Here is a 16,116-nt window from a genome sequence, read left to right as displayed (position 1 = left end):
CTTGGTTGTTATATTTGCAACATTTCTGCTGATGTGACTTCCGTGCATCTTTACATCAAACTCTGCAATCTTTATGTTGAACTCTGTAAAATGGTATCAAATTTTGAATCAAACCCAATATTTAACAAATACTTTTAACAACAGGGCTATATGTCCACGTGGATAAATATGGCCTAATGGTTAAAAATGTTAACAATCAGTTCTAAGTTCCAATCTTCTAAAGGTTGAAGGTTCAATCCTTACTACAGGCAATAATAACTAGTGATGGGACGATTCCAATATTTTTTCCTGATTCCAATACAATTACTAAATCCGATTCTTTATAAATCTCTAAATATTTATATATTTGATATTCAAGTTCCTGTTGAACCGCCCCCTTAATCAGATCTTCATTACTAGCAATTACGACGATATTATCCCAATGATTACTGTAAACACAATAACCCTTATCCCCGAGTGGCCTTCGGGCCTTTATAATTGGCGACTTCCTTGTAAAAAAATATTTAATTATAAAAGTGTTATTTTGTCCTGATTACTGTAAAACATCTTAAATGTGCCTTTATTTTCTTGAACGTAAAAACACGCTTGTGAGGTGACCCAGAGATTTAAGTTTTACTGGAAGTTTAAATCAATAAGTATTTATTATTTTTTTATTACTACAAGCAGTGGAAGTTGTTTCTTAAACCAAAATCAAATAAAAAGATAATTTAAAGAATTAATTTAGGCATCGGAAAATAGGCTTAAATTTTTCCGATACCGATTCTGATACCCTAAAAATCCCTGATTTTTCCAATTCTCGATTCCAATTAATTGTCGCAACACTAATAATAACTAAAAATAACAAATTTTTGTCCAATCATGACTGACAAAATGATAATGATCTGCTTTCTTTGGATTAAATATTTAATTAGAATTTCTGTATGGCTTTCATAGTAAAGGTCAGAGGTTACATCAGCCAAAATATTTTGAATATAAGAACATAGGTGAGAATTTTAGTCTGGATAAAATACAATTTTTCAATTCGCATCTCGAAAATTATGAAAAAAAAAAGTTGATTTTCTCTTTAACCAAATCAGAAATCAGCTATGAATCGCCTGGATACTGCATTAGTTTGCTTGAATTTCTGGTCAGTCAGTTGGAGAAAAGATCCTACCACACAAAACTCAAAGTAAGAAGAAACTGTTTTCAAAATTTTCTTAACCCTTCATGACCTGATTGAACTAATTTTTCAAGTCGTAAATAAATGAATATAACAGCATATAAAGTGGGAATTGATTCAAACACACCTTGTATGCATTAGTTCAGTATCTGGGGAGGTGTCCAACACTTCCATATTGCAACTGTCCATTGCTTACATTCAGTATGCCACTATCTAAAATTAACAATAACATTTTTTTTTAATCATCTGCATCATAATTCAAGTCACAAAATTAACAATAAAACTTTTTTTAATCATCTACATCATAATTCAAGTCACAAAATTATCAATAACATTTTTATTTAATTATCTACATCATAATTTGGGTCACAAAATTAACAATAAATATTTTTTTAATCATCTACATCATAATTCAAGTCACAAAATTAACAATTTTTTTTAATCATCTACATCATTCAGGTCACAAAATTAACAATAAAATTTTTATTTAATTATCTATATCATAATTTGGGTCATAAAGGGTTAATAATAAAACTGGAAATTTTGTATGTTTGATATTCTATTTTCTTAATTTAAGTTAATCATAGATGGACTGTGTTGCTGTATCATGGCTTTTCAGTGTAGGTAGACTGCCCTATGTTTCAAACTTAGTATACTGTCTAGTCGACAACGCTTCTAACCATTTGGATGTTTGTGTGAGTGAAACTTCAAAATAATGAATGAAATTTCCAAACATGGTAGATATTTTTATATCTTTCCTCGCACTGGAAAATATTAACAAAAGCAATTTTCAAAAACTAAATCTGCCACATTATTAGATTTCGTTTCTAAAAGAAGAATTTATTTTACAAATAAATTATCTGACTAATCTCAAAATAGCACGAGTGTCAAAAATATTTTAACAATAAACTGAATAACTTCAGAAATAATAACAAAAGAATCAGCTTGCAAAGCCCCACTATTTTTATATGAAAAGCTTTGCATTATTATTAATGGTACTTAACGATTTCACTTACTGCTATGCTCAACTCAAGAATGCAGCAGATGCAGTTAATCATAGATTGACTGTGTTGCTGCATCATGGCTTTTCAGTGTAGGTAGACTGTCCTATGTTTCAAACTTAGTATACTGTCTAGTCGACAACGCTTCTAACCATTTGGATGTTTGTGTGAGTGTGTGTCTTATTAACAAATGCAAAACTATTGTATAAATTTTATTTTGGAGGATAAAAAAAGCTTACCTTTATATTTGTGTAAATTGTTTTTTTAAATTATTTTCAGGTTTTAAAATTGATGACATATATTGTAGAAAAAGGGCACCCAGATTTCCGCCATGGCCTTCGACGTCAAGCTACTGGTATCAAAGAAGCAACTAGTATGTGTTTTATAATTCGTTTGTTGGCCTCGTTTTTATCTATTGGGTGGTTATAAAAATGGAAACGAATTTGATGTAATTAGTTTAATTTTGATACAACATAATTTTGTATAACGTGCCCCCCCCCCACACACGCACAAAGCAATGGTTAGGCGCATTTTTTTGCTGGGGGTTACGTTAATCAAAAAGAAAGAGTAAAAACTTCTATTAAAGAATTCTCTTAACATCTTGTTGTATTTTTACCATTGAAGAAATGAAAAAAAAAACACAAAAGGAACTATATTTTGGTGTTAGAAAGTTGCCTCCGGCTTCTTTATGTATAGAAGAGTGGGGGGGTGGGGAATGTTTAGCTGAGTCTTAACCAGCCTAGAGACATCTTCACTAATCAGTTATAAAACTTGCTTTGACATTTTTCTATTTTCTAACTATTCCAGTTGTTTGTTTCTCGACATAACTAACTAGCCTAGAAATCAGTTTTGTTTATTTTTAAAATCTCACAATAATTTCATCAAAGCATTATTCCACGATTTCTAATCTAACATTCAGATCATGACGCAAGATCATTCAACATTTTATACTATACTGATGATCTGGCTTATTGTCGACACCATAGCGGATGTCCAGTCTTTGCTATATTGTCTTGAATCAACTGTGGGTGACATTTGTCTGTATGTCAGTGTCTCAATTACTATGCTCTCTGGTGTTAAAATCAAGCTAGTTGCTGAATTCATTACGTTGGCAGCTATATGGTTTCTTCCACAAAAACTGATGTTCTTGGAGAGTATGAATTGGTCTATACCAACAACTAACAAGTCAGTCAAGTCTGATACTATAGATCAGGCATGTCAAACACACAGCCCATTGTAAACACGTTTGTGGTCTGCATAAATGATCTTCCTTTCTCCCTCTACTCATTGCCAATAGCAATAAACATACTGAATTTTCAAGAGTCTATAATTTTAAATGCCTGTAGAAAAAAGTCTGGAAACTATCAAAGGCATCTCTTAGATGGTACAAGGAACAAATAGTTTAGTTTTGGCAAATTTCGAGAAGCAAAGAGAGAAGTAAGTCACAAGGCTGCTGAATGTAAACCCAAGACCCACTTTCTACTCTTTATGTCGACTGAATAATTATTCTTTTAACCTTCCAGAGTTCAGTGGCCCACCTGACCCCCTACATGGGAACATCCCTTACCTGATGGTTAGACAAACAGCCCAGGTGAGTTATCAGATGATATTAAGATTTTACAATTACATTAAATGAAATTACGTAACACCTAATTAGCCAAATTGTGGAGAGGGTGAGGATTGTAGATTAAAAAAAAGGGGGAAAAAAACAACAGCGCACATATCAGACCTTAAGGTTGAAAATCCAAATTTTGAATGTGTTTTATTTTTCATCTTTTGTGTTTTGAATTGTGAAATTTGTTGAATATGTTAATAATTATTATCTTTCAGATTAGCAAAAAAAAAAAAAAAATTATACATTTTCATTATTTTTGCAAAAACCACTACTTTCAATCTTTGAAAAATAAATAATTTTTTTTTTAGTGAGCCCAGTATTGCTAATATTCCATTAAATAGTAAATGCTTTAAAGAATCAATACGAAAAAAGAAAAAAGAATCAATAAATAACTGCACACTTTGCTAAAAATATGATGATTTCTTTCTGCAATTTCTTGTTGATTCACCTATGGTGGCCCAACCGTGATACTCGATGGAGTTGTTTTCAACACATATGACATATATATCACTTATGAAAAAAGAATTGAACTCTTCACTTAATTGTGAAACCAAACATTAAAAATACATGGCTAAATAAGTTTATTTAGTCATATCCAGGCCTCCATACTTAATTTTAACCTATCATCATTAATTTTTTTTTTTTATTTCGCTATGCAAATGTATAGAATGGTATAACAAGTTGGAATTATTTAAAATTCAGGTATATTCTTATTTAGACGAAAAAAAAATTATTTGGTTAAAAAACCTTTTCAAAAATATCTTAATGTTTTAACGATTGAGATAAAAATGGTGGTGGATGGTATCATTTTTGAAAATTTAAAATTCTATTAAAAATAGTAGAAAAAGTTTTATATTATTCTGCTTTTTACTTTTCATATAATAAAATTAAGGTTTTTATCTTTCTGGAAAAAAAAGTTGCTCAAGAATGGATTTTAATAGATTTTAATTTGTTTATAAACAACTGCTTGTTTATTTTTTCCATTTTTTGGTTGTGCCTATAATAAATCAACTTATGATGAATTTGGACTTAGTCTTTTGTTGTCCTGATTACTGTAAAAACACATTTTGAATGTGCCTATATTTTCTCAAACGTAAAAACACACTTGTGAAGGGGGTGATGTAAAGATTTTAGTCTTACTGGAAGTTTAAATCAATAAATATTTATTATTTTATTATTAATGCAAGCAGTGATAGACGTTTTATAAAAGCAAAATCAAATAAAGATAATTCAAGGAATCGGTTTTGGCATTGGAAAATCAGCAAAATTTTCCAATTCCGGTACCGATTCCGACACCCCCAAAAGTTCCGATTTTTCTGATTCCCGATTCCGATTAATCGCCCCAACACTAATATATATATGTATGTATATGTATGCGCATGTGTGAGTATTATTTTTTAAACATTTTTCTTGCAGAGTCTTTCTGAAGTTTTATTTGATGCTGAACGCAAAAGGGAATTCGAAACTGACCCCAAAAAGTCGTATTCTTCAAATTCTGGTTTGTAGATTTGTATTTTCTTGTTTTATTTTTGCTTAAAATCTTGATGTTTCTGAGTTCAATAAGATGCAACTGAAGAAGGTCGGAGGTTATATTGGCCAAAAAAGTTGTGGCAATCAGAACAGTAGTTCGTATAATTCATGATTTAAAACATTTGGTCAAATGATAAAATCGTCATCTAAAAAATTCCAAAATTCTTATTTGATCCGTTCTGCTGAGATTAAATTGATCCAGTTTTCTTTGAGCGATTTTTGATTTATTCTTGTTTTCTTTTCTTCAGCGCCAACAGGAATGGGTAACATCCCGGGAAGTGGTAAAATGGAAGGCTTTGGAAATTCTCCTCAGCACCAGCCAAGTATGTTACTTTCACAGATTTCATAAATTACTAGTCTGGCACAAGGATACCACTTTTATTTATTCGATGGGGATGTAGACGTTCTTTATCTTTTGGGACCATGATTAATAATTATATTTGACTGCTTGTCTCTGAAGGTTAGGAATAATAACATCATAAAAAAAAATTAACTTTATGCAACACAACTTTTTTTTATACTTCAATTCACTCCAAACAAAGCATATCGTCACTGACACATAAAGGGCTGCTGTGGTTGGATCCAGATTTATAAGGGACAACTTGGCTGAGGCAGCAAGATATTTGTTCATATTACATTTAAATTTTTGTATGTAGATACTATCTAGGAAATGGGGAGCAGAAAAGGGTAAAGTCCGAGGTAAGAAAACTAGCATCTAGGAACCTCTACAATGAAAGGGTGAGGTGTAGCAACTAGTCTGGTGAGTTACCTGGCGCATGTTCTGTAAAAGTACTTATAAAACAAGCACAGGGATGCATCTCTGCAGTGATGTGACAGGAGCTGGATCTTGACAAGCAGTGTGGGACTTATTAGATTAGAAATTCGTTTTTGCACCCAGTCCCAGAAGGAGAGTCTAGTGGTTGGTGCACAAGCCCAGATGTTGCAACAGTATTTTATTTACCTCCTCTTCTAGAAGTCAGACACAAGGTCAGGTGTTGTTTTAAAAAGCCAACACACTCTGTTTTACAAAAAATGGCTAAAAAAAAAGTAGACTAACCTCTTCTCAGACAGAACATAAAGCCTGGGAGGATGGACCACCTTGAACTGAACCAAACCATACCTCAGCCGAACAGCAATAAATACAATACGGCATAATCACATTGACGCACTAAAGTTAAGCAACATTGAGCCTAGTCAGTACCAGATGGGTGACCAATATAGAAATACCAGGCCTCGTATGTAGGGGGATGTCAACATCACCCTGCAAGAGTTGTGGAAACCTAACGTCGTCATTTCCCCAAATGAAGATATACCTGTGACTGGGGACCACTTATGAATTATGTATTATTTATTCATGATAAATTAATGATCTGGATTTTGATCACAGCATTGACCTTAAGATTAATTTTGTCATTAATGACTATTTTTATACTCTTCAAGTAAATTCCAGGCTCCCCTCAACCCGTCATCCCACCTAAATAGTTTCCCATATCTCTCTCTTATACTTATCTAGTTCAATAGTGGGTAATCATTAAAACAAGCTGGCGAGAAAGTGAGTAACCATTTTACATTAAATTCATATAGAAAATTGATCCACTTCTACACTCTAAAATGCTAATTAAGAACTTGTTTTTTTTAAAAATTATTTTGTAGATATTTTTCCAGGCTGTTTTATTAGAGTAATTGGCATTAAATAGAGTAGAATTTCACGCTTTAATTAAAAAGCCTGGATATAATAGTTTTTGTTTGAATTTTGCATTGATTCTAAGAAATCAGTTTAATTCAACTCTCAACAAAATATCAACTGGATAGCTATACATATTTTAAAACAATTTTCTTTCTGAAAATTAAAAAAAAAAACATAACACCGCAATACCTTTTTGGTTCGATGCATCATGTTGGTAAATGGACAAGTTATAATTGAAAATTATTGAAATCTTTCAATATTGTCATTATTCTTTTTACCTTGTCTCATTAACTGTATTGCCATAGCCTTCTAACACAACTCTTTATACATTATGCACAATGCTTCAAGCAAACTACAACATCATGATAAATTATTGTTTTTTTTTTTATAAAAGAAATGGCTTTAAATATGTTATTTATTTTATTATTTTTTCTATCCCTTGTGTGATATTTTTTAAATGGCAGAAACAACTGGCCAACTTTTAAGGGACAGTCTTGGGAATTTTTTGGACAAACTGACTGAATCTCCACAGTCCAACCAAACGTTTCTGATTGATGCACACAAACTGAGCAACAATTTTGCACCTGTGAAACTTGATCAGAAAACAGAAATATTAACTCAAACTTTGACAGATTCTCCTCCACGAGGTAAGCAACAGGTTTTTTTTTTTAATTTATCATTTTGTACCTTTAAATTGAAAGTATGCTTAACATATTATATATATATAAGAAAATGTATTTATACAGAAATGTATATATATATATATATATATATATATATATATATATATATATATATATATATATATAAACTGTATATGAGTCAAACTCTGAATTTCTTTAGAATTCATTGGGAAAGTTTAGCAAATTGTTTTAATTATTTCAAATTACTGTTTTTGTTTTAGTGATTGTGCCGCAACATATCCCTGGCAAAGCAGGAGGTGGTTGGGATGACGATGCTGATGTTGTTCAACCTCATTGTTTGTCTTCATCCCACATATCAAACAATAAAGATAATCTGGCCAACACAGAACTAATAGATGACAGGTAAGTTTTAGTGCAAATCATTTATTTCTTACATTACCGAATAAGTAAAAATATTCTATATATTTTTAACCTTACCAAATAATAAAAATATTTTCCAAACAGTAAAATTGGAAAATATTTTTAAATAAATTATAAAAGTTGCACATTTTTCGAAGAGTTACTCAGACAAGTTAAAACATCTATTTTGTAACAAGAAAAAAACTCAGCTTAAAACTTTTGGAATTAACAATTTGTTTTGGTAGTTGTTTCTTGAAAATAATTTTAAAAAAGTAATTTAAATATAAAAATTTTGAATAAAAAGAATCCGTTTTAAAACCATGTTAAGATGCAAATATTTCATTTAAAAAAATCATCTAATTAAAAAAAAATCATTTTATTTTTTTTTAAATCAAATATTTGCATCTTAATATGGTTTCAAAAACAATATATCTGTTTATTCAAAGTTTTTAATTTTGTTAAAGATGCTACTATAAGCTTTTTGCCAATTCTCATGAATTAAATATTTTTGTATTTTTTTGAGCAAAAGAAATAGATTATGTCATTGAAATGACTGTATCTTTTTGTGTGTTTTTTAGGCTTGACTCTGAGGAATACAGTTTGCCCGAGTGGAATGAAGAGGATCAACTGGTTAGCGAGATGATACAAAACCCCCGACAAATTCCTTCACGCACTGATTTAGAAACATTCAACACTAAATGCCGTGGCCTTAACTGTGATAAAATTCTGAACTTGATCAATCACCATTTACAGACAGACGTAGCAAAGCACTCGCAGTTAGTAAGTATGAATTGATAAGTGTTCCGTCCCATAAAGACCACATGCTCCATTGTCTAGAGTGTTTTAAGTTTTACGATGGAAAGTGTAAACACTTCTCCAAAATTAAAACTCTGAAGACATTTTGTAATTGAATCAACACGTTTATTAAAAATGAAGAAGGTAAAAACTGAAAACAGAAAGAAAGAATAAAACAGAATTAGTGTGAAGCTTGCTGTGGAAGGGGGAAGCAGAAAATACTTAAAAATACATCGAAATTGAATAAGTCCAAAATATTAACGAAATAGAAAGTAAGAAATTAATCAAAGTCCTAATGTGGAAACAAAATGAAGGATAAAACTTACAGCGAAGGTCTGGCGTTGAGGAGAGGAAGGTGGAGGCGGTAGCAGCTAAACTCTTGTGGCCGTCAACCCATGGAAAAGTGAAAAAGGCCAGCCCCGGTGTTAGCGGTGAAGGGTCACAAGTTGTCCCCTCCAAAGAAAGGGAAAGATGAGGGGCAATAAAGAAAGAATGAGTCATGACCATAAGTTTTTTTAAATAAAAATGTCAGCATGTTCAGCAATGAATAATTTTATCTGCTTGAAAAGCTTGTTTTGAAATAATTGCCAACAACAACATGTCTTGTATTCTTGTTTTTCAGATATGTCTCTTCATGTTGGAATGGCTGTGCCGAACAGACTTTGTCAATCTGAATCTAATGGCTTCCTTCAGTAAAGATAACCTGCTCAACATCTACAACAGCATCTCAAGCACACGTAACGATAATGAATCGCATGCTGATCATACTGATGAGATGTTGATCAAATCAAAAGCACGAAAAGTAACTTGAACCCCATTTCTTCATTTTGTTATTGCATATGTATAACTATATATTACTCAGATAAGATGTTAATGTAATTGCTTGAAGCATTGTTTAATATAAAGGTAATCATTATAAGACAAAACATTCACTGCATCCAAAAATGCTATTTAAAACTTTAAGAGTAATTTACAATCTATATAATTATAAAACTCAAATGACCCTGTAACGGGTGTTGTACCCCAACATCCGGTTTACAACTTCCGGTTGCACATGCATACATAAACAAATAATCAACACAACGACAAAACGAATTGTTTTACTGTGTACGTTTTCAGCATCCCAATTTTTTTTTTCGCGTTTAAATTATCCAAATAAACGATTGTTAATACTTTCTGCATTTTTTTACATCGTTCATTTCCGTATTACGTTTAAGTTATTTTAACACAATTTTCTTACAAATAACATACAACCATAAGAGCATTTTACAACAGGGGTTTACCCACCGCCTTACTTTTTTCTTTAATTTATTCTCCATTTTTTTAATACACCTTTCTTAAAAAAACATTCATACATTTTCTTCTACACTACCGACATAAATAAAAAAACTCAGAAAATGTTTTTTTTTAAATTTGCGTTACAAATAATCAATGCGACAATATTGTTTTACTGTGTACGTTTTCAGCGTCCCAATTGTTTTTTTTGTGTTTAAATTAAGAGATGTATCAAAATTTGAATTTAAAGTATTATGGTATCTTTTCAGTGCACATTTACCTATAAGTATAGCAAACCACTTATAATTCAATGGCTGTAAGTTTTCTTTCAAAAGTTTTCTGTGATTATCAACTAGAGAGAATGTGAATATCTACTGGAGAGAATGTGATTATCTACTGAAGAGAAAGTGATTATCTACTGAAGAGAAAGTGAATATCTACTGGGGAGAATGTGAATGCCATACTAGACTACTATCTTGGAGTGCCTAAGGTCTCTCTGTACAGGGGTTTTTCATGACAATCAAGTTCTCTCGAGTAGGCATCCTATATGAATAGTAAAGCAGATGTTCAAATAAATGTAAAGATTCTTATCTGCTAAAACATCTTTCTAATGCATATAAAAACATCTTGAGTTATATGTAAATTGAAAAAAATGGACGAGAGAATGTAGAAGGAAAATATTGAAAATACTTATTACTATTATTGTGTGGGTTTAAGCACAGATAATGAGTGGGGAAATTATTGATAGTGGTTTCAGCTAGATGAGTCTTTTTTTGTGAAAATCAGGCCAGGGGAGACCATAGATTGGAGCTCAGACGAGCACTTACCATGAAAATAATATAGCAGAGACAGGCTCGCAATTTCTCTTCTGTGGGAAAGAAATTGCAGGGAAAAGTTGCAGGGCATCCTCCCTAAGTTATGAAGTCTATTTTGAACTCTAAGGCAGGATAAGCTGCTTCTAGGATGTGTCAAGAAGTTAAATTTAATTAGTACAGTATCATTTGGTTATTAAAGTATAAAATGATCAAAATTGTTATAAAACTACAAATTGTTGTTTAGGTAATGTTATCTTAATCTTTACGGAGAGCAACAACAAAGTTTAAGAAAGAAGAAAAAAATTAAAAAATGATGTCAAATGACCAGTGATTGAAATAGTGACCTTCAGATACATGAGGTGTGCAATAAGTAATGACCCTGACCCAATTTCCATAGTAGTAAAGCAACAAAACTTGGCACAGTTATTAGTCTTTCTCTACATATAAACCACCCAGAGTTATACATTTCTCCCATCGTTTGATGCAGATCTGGAGACCGTTTTTGTAGAACACCCCAGCTTGGTCCTCTAACGATGACATGACTTCAGAAATCAAGGCTGCATCATCTGGGAAAACGCTTTCCTTTCAAAAACAACTTCATGGCTGGGAAGAGGTGAAAGTCAGGAGAGTAGGGAGGATGGGGGAGGATTTCATAACCACACACCCATGCTTCTGATCTGGTGACATGCGAGTTGTGGACCGGAGTGTACCTTTGCTGATCTTGCCCTGCCTCTCGATTTTGATAGCTTTCCTTAATTTCCTCAAAAGAGAAGCATAATAGGCTCCTGTAATTGTGGTACCCTCTGCCAGGAAATCTGTCATCACTACTCCGTCCTGGTCCCAGAAGACTGTGAGCATGACGTTGCCAGCAAAGGGCTGCACCCTTGCCTTCTTTGGAGGTGGTGAGTCCAAGTGCTTCAACTGCATTGACTGGGCTTTGATCTCTGGATCATAGAGATGGACCCAGGTTTCATCCTGTGTAATCAGTCTATTGAAAAACTTTGACTCATCTTCTTGGTACATCTCCAAATTCATCCTCAAACACTTTAACCTGACACTTTCAACTGAGCTATTGTACTACTTAAAGGAAAGACAGAGAAACAACCTAGTTGTGAATGTGTCTTATTTTTATAACACAATACCCTTCTTTTTAATTACAGAAAGAGACAGAGAATGTCACCTGCTATAAACTATGAAGTAGCTCGCTCTTTATCTCTCACTCTCTCTTCCTTGTAAACATTGCTTTTTCAGTTGACCATTATTTCATTCTCTAATTTGAAAAATATTCTGACTGGGAAAAATCATTTTATGAAAGAAATGAAATCAAATTGATTTGTTCATTATTTTTAAAAACATGCTGCCAGGATCCACCCAATAAACTGGTTAGTTAGAATCAAATATTGATTTGTAAGCAGAAATATTTTCATGACAACAAAGTTGAGAATCAGATCAAGCTTTACTTTATATAAAGACTAACTTTCATTAGATTGTTATATGGAACATTGTTCTTCAAAAATGCTTGATATGGTAAAAATTCTGAAAAAAAAACTAGATCTGCCTTTATGAAATAAATTACCCATACAATGAAAACCTAGCAGTCACTAGATTCTTCCATCCGAACAGCACAACGAGTAGAGGGCAATCAAAGCTAAAGTCTGGATAACCAATTATGCATTCTTCTCTCGTATGCTTCATCTTTCTCTAACTTAAGTTTTTTTTTGTTCCAGATAATCCGTACATTAGAAAAGCTGACGGCCCACAAAAATATTCTCCCCATGAATCAAAACGCAACCAAATCAAACTACAAAGATGAGGTTTCTCCAGAAGAGATGACTCCCAGTCTTGATTCACAGGTTACGAGCAATCTGCCTGACACCTATCCAAATATTCAAGGGGAGCACGAAGAAAAGGATAATCCCTTAGACGAAGGCAGCTTGAGCAAATCTGTGTTTGATTTCATTCGGATAGAAGAAGAGAAATTTGAAGCAGAGAAATTGGCCAAGAGTAACCCGGAAGCGATGAGTCCCTCAGGGCTTAAACCAGGTTCATCACCTCACAGCCCGAGTTTAAGTCTTTACTCGAGGCTCGACACAGAGCTGAGTGATGCGTCTTCGCATCCATCAGCTGGATCAGAATTCTCATTACTTAATGATGATTCCCTTGAGACAAATGAGAACTGATGCAGAACTCAAACATGTTGTGTTGGTTTTTAATATATATATATATACATATATATATATATATATACAAAATGAAGAAATGAAAAGAAAAATTAAAAAAGAACAGACAAAAATTCATATTTTTTATGAGCAAATTGTGAATATCATAACACATTTTGTGCATCTGAGTGAAATTTGAACAACCGGTTCAGTTGCAGACACTGCTTCGCGCAAAAAAAGATTCAATCAAAGCTTTCAGAACTTCCAAAATCTCAACAGCAACTGTTTCTTTTTTTTTTACTAATGTCATCGATTATCAAGGCTAGAAACCACTCAAAGATAATGGTTAAAAAAAGATGGATAGATGAATGATGAAAAATATGGACGATTGAAAATGATTAACAGAACGAAAAAGAAAAAAAATTGATTATTTACACAAACAGTTTATGTCAAGTATTTGTTGACATTGGATTTGAAGACGATTTTAACTTACAGGTAAGCAATCCTGTGGTAATCTATTTCACAGGAAGTTCTTGGACAGAGACTCTGTTCATGGAAATTCCATTTGATTTTAAGAGGAAGAAAAGAAGTTCTTTGCAGTCATTATTTCATGTTTTTTCCACAGATTTCACATTGGAACGGCTTTTCCCTGATGTGAATCCTCCGATGAATCTGGAGCGTGTTGTTCCATGCAAATTTCTGGATGCAGAAGTCACATTGAATGGGTTTTTCTCCGGTTTTATGTTTGTTACTGAGCTGAAAGAACACCTGCTACATCAGTATAAAGGAAGAAAGAAAAGTTTATTGCAATGGAGAGTACAGTAATGAATATACATATACAGACATTAGTAAGATGTTACTAATGTCAGAAGCTAGATTCTTTTCAATCCTATGCTCACTTTACGTCAGGGAAAAAGGATCCTAGGATAATCTCTTATAGTAAAATCATAAAATGCCAAATTTGCTTGTCGAAAATTTGATGCAACGATTATTTCGAGTTCTTAAGGGTAAAGAGAAATTGGATTTCTGTTCATCTTTATTCTCTATCATAATATAAGAATAGAGAATCTGAGATGCATTTATTCAAGGTTTAGAAACGAAAATGCTATTTCAAACTGGAGAAAATGCTGTTTCAAACACGCATAACAGAACAAAAAAAGCATTATTTCAAACTGACGATAATGCTATGTGAAACTGAAGCATCACAGATCAATGAAAATACTATTTTAAATTGAAGCTGATAAAATGACAAAATGCTATTTAAGCTGAAGCTTTACAGACTGAAGAAAATGTTATTTCAAACTAAAGTTTGACAGACCAATGAAAATGTTATTTCAAACTAACACATAATCAATCGACAGTCTCTTATAGAGTTGTATTGCTGCACCTTAAAGTCATCTTTTTGTGGTTCAATAAAACTCAACAATCAATTCTTTTGGATTAATATTGTCAATTTAGTTCATGGCCATAAAGTGAAGGATCATTTCTTTTGTTATTTTTTACTTGAATATCGAAACTGGTGCTTTATTTTAAAATTTTCAAAATAATAAACTGACTGTGGCTTTTATATGTTGGCCTTTGTTTTAATTTGTATAATCTTAATAAAACTAAACATCTTTGATGGATTTTTATACTCTTTTCATCTTGAATATTCTTCCCACAACGTTTCGGTTGATGCCACCTTTGGCCTTCTTCAGATGTGTCTTGTCGGACTGTTTATGTGTAACTTTGAAATCTGTACAGAATTTCAAACTGCAACCTATATTTATTCTACAAGGCTACATTGTTTTCAGTTCGTCAGCCATGACCAGGTAGAAATCTTAAGTAATCCTTAATTATATTCTTAGTATCGCCTGTGTGCAACCATGTGTTCCCCCGCCCACAACAATCGCCAATCTCAACACCGTTTCCATGTCATCGTCTCTCACTGCAGTAGGAGCAACCGCAATGGCTCACAAACATAAAAAAAATCACAACACAAATTCTGCAAATATCAGTTGTACTTTGCATGTGTGTGACATGATTAACCGTCTTACCGCTAACGTTCACACCTTGGTTGATGTCAGGTCATCTCTGCCTCCTAAACTTTTCTCATCTGATCCAAGCAGCAACCTGCAATCGACTATCTCTAACTGAAAAATTGTTGTAAAACTGTCACAAAACTAATTGCCACCACTAAAACTCTCTGTGAACTACCTCTGAATATTTCGACCTTTATGTCCGGTCTTTTGGCCACCATACCTTGATTAACAATCCTAGTTCAGATGATCTTTGTGTGCTTTAGTGAACCACTTACTCCCAATTGTCTTTCTACTAACCTTGCTTCTTATACTTATTTCCTCTTTTTATTTTAGTTTTTCCACTCTTTTTGTGTGTCTTAACACTTTAGGGAATGTGAATAGTATCACTCTTGCTATTCTTCTAATCAGAGGACGGTAAGCAATTAGCAAATTATGATTGCAGCAAAGCTAGAAATTTGCTGGTTGATACATTAGATAAAAAAACAATTTATGATTGAATATCATAAATTGTAAGAAAAACAGTTAAAAAATATATATACATTAAACAATTGGGGGGGGGGAACAAAAAAAAACAAACAAACCAGAATAACATTTTTCTTACTAAGCCAACAATGGAAGCATATGTTTGTTGGTTATGTATCCATTTGCACTTTTCCTTAACTGAATTTTAGCTTTCTGCAAATGCAGTACAACCGAAAAGACCAATTTCTTTTATGAACGTTTAACTGAATGTTTTCGCATTTTGAAATTTAAGCCATTGGACCTAAAATTCTGAATATTTTACTTCTTAAAAGGAGTTTTTCTTTCACCTTTCGGATTTAGAATGAGGGGGTCATTAGCCATGCAAAAATGTTATTCCGAGTTTTTTTGTTTTAAATTGTTTGGAATAATATATATTTATTCATGCATATATATATATATATATATATATATATATATATATGTATAGTTCACAATGAGAATAGAATAATGCATAACATATTGGGAATAGTTCCCAATTTCAAAAAATGACAAAA

This window comes from Euprymna scolopes, chromosome 19, assembly GCF_053919585.1.
Source record: "Euprymna scolopes isolate OS-2025 chromosome 19, ASM5391958v1, whole genome shotgun sequence".
NCBI classification, from domain to species: Eukaryota; Metazoa; Mollusca; class Cephalopoda; order Sepiida; family Sepiolidae; genus Euprymna; species Euprymna scolopes.
Note: the sequence above shows the minus strand (reverse complement) of the source record.